This window comes from Zootoca vivipara, chromosome 6 (assembly GCF_965207765.1).
Source record: "Zootoca vivipara chromosome 6, rZooViv2.hap1.1, whole genome shotgun sequence".
NCBI classification, from domain to species: Eukaryota; Metazoa; Chordata; class Lepidosauria; order Squamata; family Lacertidae; genus Zootoca; species Zootoca vivipara.
Genome location: NC_142589.1, coordinates 3,048,731 through 3,061,409, shown reverse-complemented (window position 1 = coordinate 3,061,409; position 12,679 = coordinate 3,048,731). Strand labels below are relative to the sequence as shown.

The window sequence follows — 12,679 nt, the reverse complement described above, 5'->3', positions numbered from 1 at the left end:
CTTAAAATTCTGCAGGCACTCACACCTGCAAATGTAGAAGAAAATCTTATGGGTACCATTCCCCCACGCTCTTGGGCTGCTTTGCCAGCGGCCTCCCCCCTTCCCCCCTCTTTCTGGCGGTTCTGGGGAGGCTTGGGAGCCACAGTTGGGATGGGGGCCGTTCTCCCGCACCCCTGACGGCCCTCATGGTGGCATCTTGGGGGGGGGGGCGCTCTCCATTCCGGCTGTGGAAGGCAAGGCAGGGCTGCGGACCTATGGCAGCTGTTTCAGCAGCGATATGGTAAAAGCCAATTTTTGTAAAGTCACAAATTTAAGCCGCACTTTAACTTTTCATGGTCGAAATTTAGGGGGGGGAAGTATGGCTTATATTCGGGCCAATACAAGTACATACTGCTTTTTGTGTTTTTACTGTTGCTATGATAATTGCTTTTATTCTAATGTTTTTGACCTGTTGTATATTTGTTTTCTGGTTCTCTTTTGTAAGCTATCTTGAAGATCTAGATTTAAATTCACATTTTCAAATAAAAAATATTTTTAAAAAGGAAAAGAAGAAGAAAGTTTTCCAAGTTATAGAGCACTTGAAGGCTGATAAAGGAAGAAAGGAAAGTGTGGTGTCTATTCCCAAAGGAGCGCCTCATTTTCCAAGTTGTGCATTTTCAACTGACCTATTTTCATATGCTTTTTGTTTATTAGTTTAAGTAGGAGAGTTTACTTCTCTCTTTCTTGCAGCAAAGGCAGAAGCCCTTCATTGCTGACACCGTGTCTTTGGCAGCCAAGGGCCTCTGGAACCTCTGTCTTGATCTTCAAGGCCAGTCCCAGCGCAGGAGAGGCCAGAGCCAGCAAGGAGGTGTGTTGCCTTTTGAACACTGGCCAAACCCAAAGAAACAATCTTTTCTCATGACTAGATTTTGTATATATGGGAGAGGGGGTTATTGGGTTATTTTTGTTTTTATTATGTATTTTGGATTTTGATATTGTGATAAAAACTGAGACCTGTGGGCAGTGCTTTTTTTCTAGAAAAAGAGGTGAGCTTTTCTTTAGGGGCAGCAAATGTTTGAAAATTTGGGAATTAGGGGAGGTTTAAAAACCAATGATTCCGTTTTAGTTTTTCTGCACTCGTGGGCTTTGCCTCTTTATTTTTCTGTTATAATCTGGCTGCTGCATTTTGGGCCAGTTGAAGTCATCAAGGGCATCTCTATCAGTGCTAGCTTGTCAATGAGGCGAGGTGAGGCATTTGCCCCAGGGCAGCTGTGAGGTGTGGCAGATCTAGCCTCTGATAAGCTTAGCTCCTCTGGCGCTGCCACAGCCTGCCTGCCCGCCTGCTGCTGCCCACTCACCTCCCCCTCTACTGCTGCACACCTGCTCCTCTTTGGCCTCCTTTGACCAGTGGGCAGGTAGTAGCAGCTGCATGGCAGTGGGAATGCAGCAGAGGAGCCTCCAACGGCCCAGAGCCCCATGTACAGCACATTGCAATGATCCACTCTGGAAGCTACCAGAGCATTGAGTAAAGGGGCCAAATAATTTCTGTCCGAAGGGAGCTGTAGCTGGTGAAGCAGCCAGAGGTGGGAAAAGGCACTCCTAACCTGAGCCTCCTGGGGAATCCAGGAGCATCCCTAATCAATAGACTTGCTCCTTCCAGGGGAGAGAAACCGCACCCAGGGCAGGTTGTCTCCCCCACCTGTCAGACCTGAGAACTTAGGCCACATAACATCTCTGTCTTTTCAGGCCTGATCCAGCAGCCAGGCTCTGATGCTCTGTTTCAGAAAAGCAGCTCCCAGGCTGAGTTGCCTGGAGACAAGAAAAAGCTAATGAAAGCTCAGAGTACAAAGACAGCTCTGAACTTTCCAGTGTCAACAGGGAGGCACATGTGACTCTTTTCACCTTTGCTTCCTCTTTAAAAACAATCACTATCCATTAAGAGCATTCAGTGTAAGTCAACTGGCAGCTACACCCTCAAGCGATGCTATAGCTCCACCTGCGTCAAAGTGAGCGGTGCAAAAGGTCTGGGCCAACAGTTCAGTGACTCACTCCGCTTGCTGGAACTGGGACCCAGCAATGAATTGTCCCAGGTTGGGCCCCTGAGCACCCCCATGTTTATTCAGAGATACCCAAAAGTCTTCCCCTGGGGCCAGTTCTTAAAGAGGCCCCTTCTGAGGTCTCTCTTCCTGCAGGCTCTGATTCACCAGTACTGTACAGTAATAGCTCCCGGGGTGTAACTGGAGTAGTGTCATCGATGTCTGAAGAAAACAAAAAATCGTTATCTTGGAAGGTAATTTCCCACATTTTCTCTCACTTAGGCAATACTGCTCTCCCTTACTCCCTCTTTCTGCTACTGCCTGGAAGTTGAATTACCCTGCTTCGTATACTCCCCTTGCCTTGGCCATCAGGACCTCAGGGTGGCATCCTGCTCATGCATTTCTATATATTTGACAAGTCCCAGCATGCAGCATATTAGGTAGGAAAAAGGGGAGGGGGACTCGTGAGGTTTTTAATTCTTAGGAGCATGTTGTGGAAGAATGGCAGTTAGGAAGGAATGTTGGTGGTGGAAGGATGTTGAAGAGCAGTTACTGTAAAATGGTGCGCCACCTTTGGGTGTTGTCACTCACCCTCTGTGAGTGGCTGATCTAGGCCCAGGAATACTCACAGCCCCAGAACTGGCCAGGCCTAGAGTCATCAGGTGAATTTTGGGGGGGCCTCTCTGAGGAGGAGGAGGAGGAGGAGGAGGAGGAGGAGGAGGAGGAGGAGGAGGAGGAGGCATTTACCAGATTTCAAAACTCTAGGCAGCAGAATTGCATGGCCCACCACCCAAGGCTGCCCACTCTCCTAGAGCCTAGAGGTCTGTGTTGCAGAAGGCAAAGGGCACAGTCCGAGGCCGTTCAACACCACCACAGTGCATGGCTCCATGATGGAGAGCTTCCTCTTTGAATTCCCCAGTTTTGGACTTTGATGGATCAACATTTGCTTCCCCTTGGAGCTCTCCCAGATATTGAAGAGTCTGCTATTTTTCTGCTCGGATAGGCCTTTGAAAACTAAGGTGCAGATTATGCTGGTCACTGGGCTGCTGCCTCGAATCCCAACTTGGGAGAAAGGTGGGATTTTTTTTAAAAAACTGTTTGTTTGTTTGTTTGTTTGTTTGTTTGTTTAATTAATACTAATTTTTCAGATTTGTAAAAGGCTTCACAACAAGAAGCTTCCAAATCTGTGTGCAATAAAAATATAAAATACAACAATGTGATCTCCTTGTCCTGGAACCGATAAAGAAACAGCTGCTGTTTGCCTTCCAGTCAGACCATGACAAACACAAGCAGAGGCTGGCAGATGGTCCTTGTGTTCTAACCACAGCTCAGCTGTCTGCAGTTGCTTTATGCGTCTTGAGCTCCATGCACATGAAAGCAGTTCTGGAGAACAGTGCTTAGGAGTTATTAAACTGTGGGTTGATGGAGACAGCTGGGTCCTGCGCTTCAGGAGACGTGGACCTCCTCCTGGCAACACGTCTGGGAATGAGGCTGAAAGGTGACAGACCTCCTTTTCCCACTTGCCAATCACACTGGTTACCAGGGCGGTTAATATTCTCCCTCTGTCAAATGGCAGCCGACCAGGACACCAATATTGATCCAGGGAAGGATGGTAATGAAAACTCAATTAACTTTTAAGGTTCGTTGCAATTGGGGTAAACACAGAGATGTGACCTGCTCATTGCAATACAATTAAAATGAAATGCAATTCATCTTAAGAAGCCTGAGTGTGATAGACCAAATTCTAGAGGAAATAGCTGTCTTCTTAAATTATGTGCTTTATCTTTTAACAGCCTAGATCTGGTTTGCTTTGGGGGAACCCAAATGTTCTGAATTGTTATTCTTCTCAGGCTGGTTCATAAAATCAGCAGCATTGAGGGCTAAATATCTTCTTAAAAAGGTAAAGGGACCCCTGACCATTAGGTCCAGTCGTGACCGACTCTGGGGTTGCAGCGCTCATCTCACGTTATTGGCCGAGGGAGCCAACGTTCAGCTTCCAGGTCATGTGGCCAGCATGACAAAGCCACTTCTGGCGAACCAGAGCAGCACACGGAAACGCCGTTTTACCTTCCCTCTGTAGCAGTACCTATTTATCTACTTGCACTTTGACGGGCTTTCAAACTGCTAGGTTGGCAGGAGCTGGGACCGAGCAACGGGAGCTCACCCCGTCGCGGGGATTCGAACTGCTGACCTTCTGATCAGCAAGCCCTAGGCTCTGTGGTTTAACCCACAGCGCCACCTGTGTCCCAATATAGGTTGTAGTAGAATTCTGCAAATTCTGAAGTTATTTCTTTGGGGGAGAATGTTATGTTGCCATCTTTTTTGGTGATAGTGTATTCTTGTTTTGAGTGTTGGTAGTAATCGAGTTTTCCCCTCCATATTCATAGAAGCATTGTTTAGAATATAGGATGTTGATCATTGTTTTGTTGGTTTCTAAGGATTCTATTTCTCTCCACTTTTGTTCTATAAGTTTAAGGAGGTTTTTTTGGATCCCGTTTGTTTGTAGCGTGATGAGAGGGCAGAACCTTTCCCACTGGAGACAGATTATCCTGTTTGTTGTGCTTTGGGTAGAAGGTGAGCAGAAGAAATTATATTTCTGATTCAAAAATATCAGATGAAGAGTTCTTTCTCATGTTCAGAATTTAAGAAAAGAGCTCAGTAGTCAGTTCCCAGCTAGTGAGGGCCATGCGCCGTTGCCTTTCTGTTGCCTTTCAGATGTCTGGCAGATCAGCTCACATCAGCTCCAAGCATCTTCTTCTCAAGGCCTTATTTGTTCTAGCTGTATTCCAATTTGAATTAGTTGAAGAGAAGGCAAATGGGCAGTCAATTCATTCTAATTTGATTGCAGGGAGGTTAAATGCTGCTGCTGCATCAAAGCAAGGGTTATTCTACACTTTCCTGCGTGTTTTCTTGTCACTGGTCCTTGGGAAGTTGGTTTGTTGCACGAGGCCTCCCAACGAGGCCTCCCAATCAGCTATACTTGTGCAATCTGAATTTGCCATTATTTGTCTGAATCCCACTCAAAAACAGTGACCAAAAATGCCCCAAGTCTTCAGGAGTTGTTGATATTTCACACTGCAAGGAGCAATTGTTTCTCCGCACGAAGAGCACCCTCGGCATAGCATGCCAGGGAGAATTTTAGCCTAACCATTCCCTTGACATGCTAATTTTCTATATATGGGGGCATTTTATTTTGTATGAGCATTTGTTTATATGAACCGCATCTGCAGAGTGAAATCATACAGCGCTGGCACAGATATGCTCCCTCAGTGAGAACTAGGCCACAGCCTGAAAGGCAAAGGAGCAGAGTGAGGAGGGATTGTAATCAGGATCCACACAGCAGACGGCTGGCTGTTGGTCAGAGGGAACACAAGGCACTGTTTATGATCCCTGTTTCCAGGAAAATGCCTTCCATCTAGTTTTGCATTGTGAATATGGAAGAGACTGCGCAGTTCTGTTCTGTATCCATCTCACGTCTTTGGATTACCTCCATAACCACAACAACTTTTACTAGAGACACTATATTATTTTGACCCTCTGCCATCTGTATATTCAAGGCATGGATCTTGGAGAGGAGACTGGAACCAGCACGTTGGAGACATGAAGGCAGATGGCGGGACTGAGGAGCATGACTTTCCTGAACAAGGGAGTTCCTAGCCATGAATGATTTGCTTCTTGGGGAAAAGACAAATGCAGAGCTTTTAGAGGAACAAGGTGGTTTGATACCACCCTCATAACATGCATGCAGTTAGTTCTGCCCTGGTGCAAGCTCTGAAAATTAAAGATTTGTCAGGGCAACTTTCTCCAACCTGGTGCCAGTTAGGGTTGCCATGTGTCCTTTTTTCAGGGGTAAAATTCAAGACAAATTGCATTTATTTGCTTTGAGTGGCTGCCATAATGTCCTCTTTTTTGCTCTTCAGAATATGGCAACCCTGCTCCAGATGTTTTGAATGATAACTCCCATCAGCCTCAGATAGCATGGCTAGGAATTATGGGAGGCCAGCTGTGCTAACTGAAGCTGATGAGTGGTGGCCCAAAACATGTGGAGGACACCAGGACTGCAAAAGCTGCTTTATGGTTTCAGAGACAATTGGCACCGATGTTCCAAGTTGAACTAGGGAAGACCCAGCTCTGTGACTAGCGCCTGTGATTACACTCAAAACACCCTTCATTTTGTGCCACCTCATCTCCCCTTTGCAAGGCACTCTGCCCTGACTCAGGGTCCCTTGCTGAAGGCAAGAAGAGGAATCACAGCAGCAGCAGGAACCCACAGGACATCTCTTACCTGACAGCCCTGACAAAACATCCCCCCACCCCTTTTCTGTAACAGTTTTCAGAATAAAAACCAGGTTGTCTGTACTGAAGATTTAAAACCAGCAGAGCAAAGCAAGCAAACTAAACGAAAGCTCAGCTTGAGGCTTAAACACAGCATAAGAAATGTATTGCTGATACGCTACAAAGTTTCCCAAATAGTTCTGTGGTGTGTCTTTGTTTTAATGATACTGTTTATTGTTATGTTGTACACCATTTAGATGAACAACGTAAATGATTTATAAATAAATGTTTTTCAATAGTTTTCATCATTTCCAACCTTAGAAATGCAAGGCAGATGTTCTACCACTGAGCAAAGTTCATGAGCTCCCTGCTGGGTATCTAGCTTTGCACGCCTGGATCCTGGCCCCGTCTTTAGGTTTCAGGCAGGACATAAAGAGTGGTAACAATTCTCCTTTTTCTTCCTGAAATATCTCTTTCTATGTTCTTCTAAGTTTGACTGTAAACCCCAATCCTTCTGTCTCCTCTACCCCAGAAGCCAACGTTCCACTGCAAAACTGCACCATGATTTGCCCTCAACTGCTCCCTATATTTTTCTTTGTTCCTTCCAGGGAAGCCCTCCATGTTAATCTTTTAAAATATTTTCTCAATAAAACATTTAGAATAAGCTTTTATTTCCATTGCACCTGTTCTAAGCAAAATCTGCTCTTATTCCCTTATGGGGTACACAAGAGCCTTATTGGGTTCTCCATCGGTCGGAGAATATATAACAGAGGCCAACCAGAGAAGTTTGAGAAGCAAAGCCTTTATTTGCTGTTGCAACAGGGTCCTTCCCCTCACGCAGGAGAACAAGGAAGGAACCCAGAACAAAAGAGAACCTCCACTTTTATCAGTTTCCCCATCACCAAGAAACGCCCCCAATACATCATTCCTACATCACAGCTATGTAATCAATAACTCACAAAAAAGGAGGGTTCAAGGTAGAAATCTGAGCACTTTTGACACCTCTCCTAGTCCTCCTATCACCCCTCCCAGGTGTGAATTCCTAAACACAAAGAGAAATTAACATTTTTATAAGAGTTGATCGCTGTCTTTTGTTCAGAGGAGTCTTCCATTGTGAATGAGATACCACTGACAGCGAATTATGGCTCCCAAGTTGCTAGTCATGTGGAAATGTGTGCATATGTGGAAATGTGTGCATATGCCTTCCTTAAGGCAGGGTTGAGTCCAAGCGGGAGGGGTGGGGAGACAGGGAAGATGGCATTGAACAGGATTCTGGGTATTGCAGCTGTCAAATTCTGTCACCCCTCTCTGTTCATTAATAATGGTGTCCTGCAACCCCCCCCCCCAATATGATTTTATAACACACCCTAACTTGACTAAGCATTCCCAACTACTCACACTTGGCTCGCTTGTGTGTTGGTTTATGGCACCATCCCTAGGGAACCGAGCGCCCACAATTTTTTTGTTGTGGGTGCTCAGTACCCACACCACAAGGCCCCCAATGCAATTTCTGGTGCCTTGCGAAGCACTGGAAGTCACAACTGAGGCTTTGTGAGACCTCAGAACCTGACTTCCAGGGCTTCTGAGGCTGCGGGGCGCGTGACATGTCGCATTGCAATGTGACGTCATGATGTCATTTCATGTGCCCTGGGCACCCATAACTTGGGGTCCAAGTCAGTGACCCTGCTTGCTAGCTACGGACCATATCTTCCTGACAGGCAGCAGTCTGTCCACCAGTATAGAGCCAGGGTCACATTTGAGTTAAATCCCACATCCAGCCATTCCTGTTTCAGAAGGCCGCCTTCACTGAATACATCTGAGAATAATTCAGGAAAAGGTATCTGAAGACCCACAGAGCCCCAACATTGTGTGGTCTGGTGAGTGCATCATTAAGAGAAGAGCCTGGTCACTGAAAATTTGTGGGTGTTAAAAGCTCTTCAGCATTTTTTAATTCTCCAGCAGTTAACAAGGAAAGATAGAGCATTTGAAAATGATCAAAGCATGGCCATTAGAAGTGATAGAAGTTGTAATTCACCAGTGTCTGGGGGGCCACAGGTGAGCCACCACTCTCTTGAGCTGTGTTTGCCTAAGTGGGTGATACCACCTTCCGGGGGCGCTGGAATGATCCAGGGGAGTGGTATTGGCCTCGGGTACAATGGGGGTGGGCGTTGAGTAAAAAATAAGGGGGGTGGGGTGGAGGAGGCATAAAGAAAAAAGGGAAAAAACTATTCGTACATGTTTCAAATGTTGTAGGATGATGTTTCCCACCAGTTTGGGTGCTGTTGCAGGATGGCAACAAGGCCTCCCCTGAATCCGGTGGACGCGAGGGGTATTCCTGGGCTTGGGTAAACCCTTTTCAGTTTGACCCAGCCTCAGGAAGTGGATCACAGCTTGGTTGCCTATTCACCCAATGGCAGGTGGGCTGCAGTGCTGGCCCCACCCCCTGGGGTGGATTGGGCTGAGCTGGCAGGCTTCACTTTGGTCCCGGGGCCTAGTCCACCTCCACGTCCAGTTTGGAACATGTACGAATGGTTTTTCAATCTGTTGGGTAAATAGCTAACCACACTGATTTAAGAATGCTGCTGACAAAAATAGAGCCAAACATTAATAAATTGATAGCAGCACACCAAGTTCATCATTTTCATTAGGATTATTTTTAATGTTATTCATGATTTTTATTTTAATATTATCCTTCGTTATCTTAATTTTCTGTGTGTAAATGCGAATGTTACTCTGGTTGATTTTAATAAATATTTTTATAATTGCAAGCTTCAACATGTCTTATTGACAACATCTTTCTTTACTCTGTTGTGGGAGGTAGGCAGAAATATAGATACATAAAAGAACATAAATTTGTCACTGTTTGCTCACTTAAAGAAGGTAGATTTCCATGGGGCACTGAGTAATTTTTTTCCTGAAAAGGGGATGGTAGCCTAATAAATTGGGGAACCTTTGTTCCTGAATCCTCAAGACAGCTCTTCACGTTACAAGGGCATATATGGATTCTATAGGCCGTCACTTTTTCTTTATAAGGCTAATGCATGTGATGTCAAACTAATTTTATGGGGATTAATTAACCCCATTTTTTTCTCTTACACATAGAAGGAGCAATTGAATGGGAGACTTGGTGGGTGGAAGAAGGATGAGTAACTTCTGATTCTCTCCTGCCATTCCCCATTCCCTTTCGGGCATTTCAGAGTTTTCCTTGGCTGAGCTCCAAAAACAGGGTTACGGTATGTAGCCCAGCTTAGGTGGGCAGGCGGTGGGGGGGAACCAGCCTTGGTGTTGTTTTCAGGAGACTTGGCAAACATGGAGACTGTCAAGCACTTCTCTCCTTCATCCCCATTAGCCCGCCCCCCCCCCAAAAAATGTGTGTGTTACCTCAGCAAATGCAGATTTGGAAAGTTGCAACTGCTGATATATAGCAAGTCCTTCTGCCCTTCAGAGATAACTGGGAGAGAGCATATAAGGAAATATTTTTTAAAAAATTTAAGCTGATTTGATAACAACAGGAAAGAAACCTCTGGGTTTGTTCAAATAAGGAAAATAAATTAAAATACATGGAATGGTCTGAGGCAGAATTCTACCTCAGTTTCCAACTGATTAACGTAAAATCAAAACTGGGACCTCCAGTGGGGTCAGGCGTGATTCCTTATATAAAACAGTAGGCCAAAGGGAAACAAAATGCAGAAATGAAGGGCTATTTAAAGAACAATTATAATAATTCATCTCCACCCTGTGGAACTCGGCCAAAAGCAACAGAGTCTTAGTGGGAGTTTAAGTCTGGCCAGGGCCTTTAGAATAGGTGGTGGTGGCCTCCAGCTCCCAGGACCATCAGCTAATATGGTCAGTGGTTATGGGAGATGGAGTTCAACAACATCTTGAGGATCACACGTTCCTTGTCCCTGCCTCAGATGTCACAGGGCAGGAATGGTTTTCTCATTTCTTACTGCCACAGATTAATTGCCCCTCTGGAAATTGCATCCTAGAGCAGGGGGAGTCAACGTGGTGCTCTCAAGGTGTTGTTGGACCATGGCTCCCATCCTCCATCACCACTGTACATCTGCAGAGCACCACATGGACTACTCCTGGCCATAGCTGCCAAGTCTCCCGTATTCTCCGGGAAACCCCCATTTTTCCAGCTGTTCCCAGCCGAAAAAATGGATTTTTTTTGTTTCCCCCCAGTTTGTTCTGGTGCGGCGGCCATTTTGGAACTGGGCGGAGCATGCTCAGAAGTGACTTTTAATGCTGCTTTGCCCAGTTCCAAAATGGCTGCAGCGCGATTTCTGGTGCGGTGGCCATTTTGGAACAGGGCAGTGCAGCATCAAAAGTAGCTTCTGAGCATGCTCCGCCCAGTCCCAAAATGGTGGCAGCGCTACTTCCGGTCTGCTACTTCCGGTCCAGTCCCTTATTTCTCAGGCCGGAACTTGGCAGCTATGCTCCTGGCTCAAAGCTAGTTAATAATGCAGCCCAACTGCACAATTCAGCTTTCTTCAAGACAGTGGCAGAGCTTCATCCACCGGCACTGGGGGGGGGGGCAGAGAGCAGGAGGGGCGAGGCGCTCCCCCTGTACTCCTCTTCCTCCGCCAGCGCTCCAAGATGGTGTCTACACTTCCCATCAGCCCTAAACAGCACGGTCAGGGATGATGAGAGTTGTAGCCCAAAAAATCTAGAGGGCACCAGGTTGGTGCGTGCTAGAGGACACAGAGTCAGAGTGTCACATTAGAAGGGAATCACAGACTTCCTGATCACATCTTTCCCTCATAAGGCTAATACATGGAAGCGGGTAGCACTGTGGTCTAAACCACTGAGCCTCTTGGGCTTGCTGATCAGAAGTTCGGCTGTTTGATGGGGTGAGCTCCCATTCCCAGAGGTCCCAGCTCCTGCCAACCTACACCGGTAGCAGTTTGAAAGCACGGCAGTGCAAGTAGATAAATAGGTACTGCTGTGATGGGAAGGTAAATGGCGTTTCCGTGTTCGGTGGTTTCCGTCATGGTGTCCCGTTATGCCAGAACCAGTTTAGTCATGCCGGCCATGCGACCTGAAAAGCACAAATACCAGCTCCTTTAGCCTGAATTGAGATGAGTGCCGCACCCCATAGTCGCTTCTGACTGGACTGAACCCAGAACAATGATGTCCAAGCCCTTATATAGGTTAAACCACTGAACCTAGGGCTTGCTGATCAGAAGGTCGGCAGTTCGAATCCCTGTGACGGGGTGAGCTCCCGTTGCTTGGTCCCAGCTCCTGCCAACCTAGCAGTTCGAAAGCAGCTCAAAATGCAAGTAGATAAATGGGAACCGCTACAGTGGGAAAGTAAACAGCGTTTCCATGTGCTGCTCTGGTTTGCCAGAAGCGGCTTTGTCATGCTGGCCACATGACCTGGAAGCTGTACGCCGGCTCGCTCGGGCAAAAATGCGAGATGAGCGTGCAACCCCAGAGTCGGTCACAACTGGACCTAATGGTCAGGGGTCCCTTTACCTTTACCTTTTAGCTCAAGACACCCCACCCCCCCAAATCATACATACATCACAGAAGAAGCAGTTTACAGCCGAATTCTGTCTGCCAGGATACCTGATAATGGTCACTGATTGCTTTTACCTGGGCATCCTGGCCAATCGTTTGTGATGGTAAATATTTATTTGTGAATCCAGGTCACAGGCTCACCTCATTCATGCACAGACAGGCCCTCAAGACAACAAAGAGACAATGGGGAGGCTTTCCTATTTCCTTCCTCCTTGTAGAGAAATTCGGGAGAGTCAAAATGGCTTCACAATTGTTCTATATACTATTTCAGACATGTGGTTTATATACCGTACTTACGTGTTTACTTCATTTATGAACATTTAATTTATATATTTGAGACCTTAAATTCTTGTAACAATGGCATCAAAAAGCTGTTGCCTCACTTCACAAACGGGGGGGGGGGGGGGTTAAATGCACACAACTGACTGAGGGCCTTTGCTGTTTAAATAATTTGTCAAGTATGACGTCCCTCCATCTCTCAGGTTTAGCGCAGTCCACAGAATGGCCTTGAAGCTATTTTAAAATAAAATAATCTGTTCTGGGGTGGGACGATAGCCACTTCCAGTTCAGGAGATACACCCAGCCTTGGAAGAAAGTGCATGGACCTCTTTGTTTTGTTCTGTCTTGCCTCTAATACTATTTCTGGTGCTAAATAAGACTTGTGATTAATCATTGCAAAACTGCCTGGGTTAAGCAGTCACTTATCTGTTCTTAAGTCTCTCGACAAATTGCTGGCTGCAGCATTGTCTGTCTTGAGCAACTGCTCTCATTAGCTGGAGAGACAAGTTGAGGATTTTGTTTTCTCTCTGGCCTTGACAAAAACAGCCCTGCTGCTAACAGCCCCTGAGACTTGAGTTCAGCTGACC

The 12,679-nt window shown here is 46.2% G+C and overlaps 1 protein-coding gene across 1 annotated transcript in view; it reads left to right on the top strand.

The window, feature by feature from the left end:
• Window positions 1–843, top strand: part of ADRA2B (adrenoceptor alpha 2B) — a 58,407-nt gene extending 57,564 nt beyond the window's left edge. Inside the window, exon 2 of the mRNA XM_088671433.1 lies at window positions 730–843. The gene's annotated coding sequence lies outside the window, so the exon portion shown is untranslated. The remainder of the gene's footprint in view (window positions 1–729) is intronic.
• Window positions 844–12,679: the final 11,836 nt, after the last annotated feature.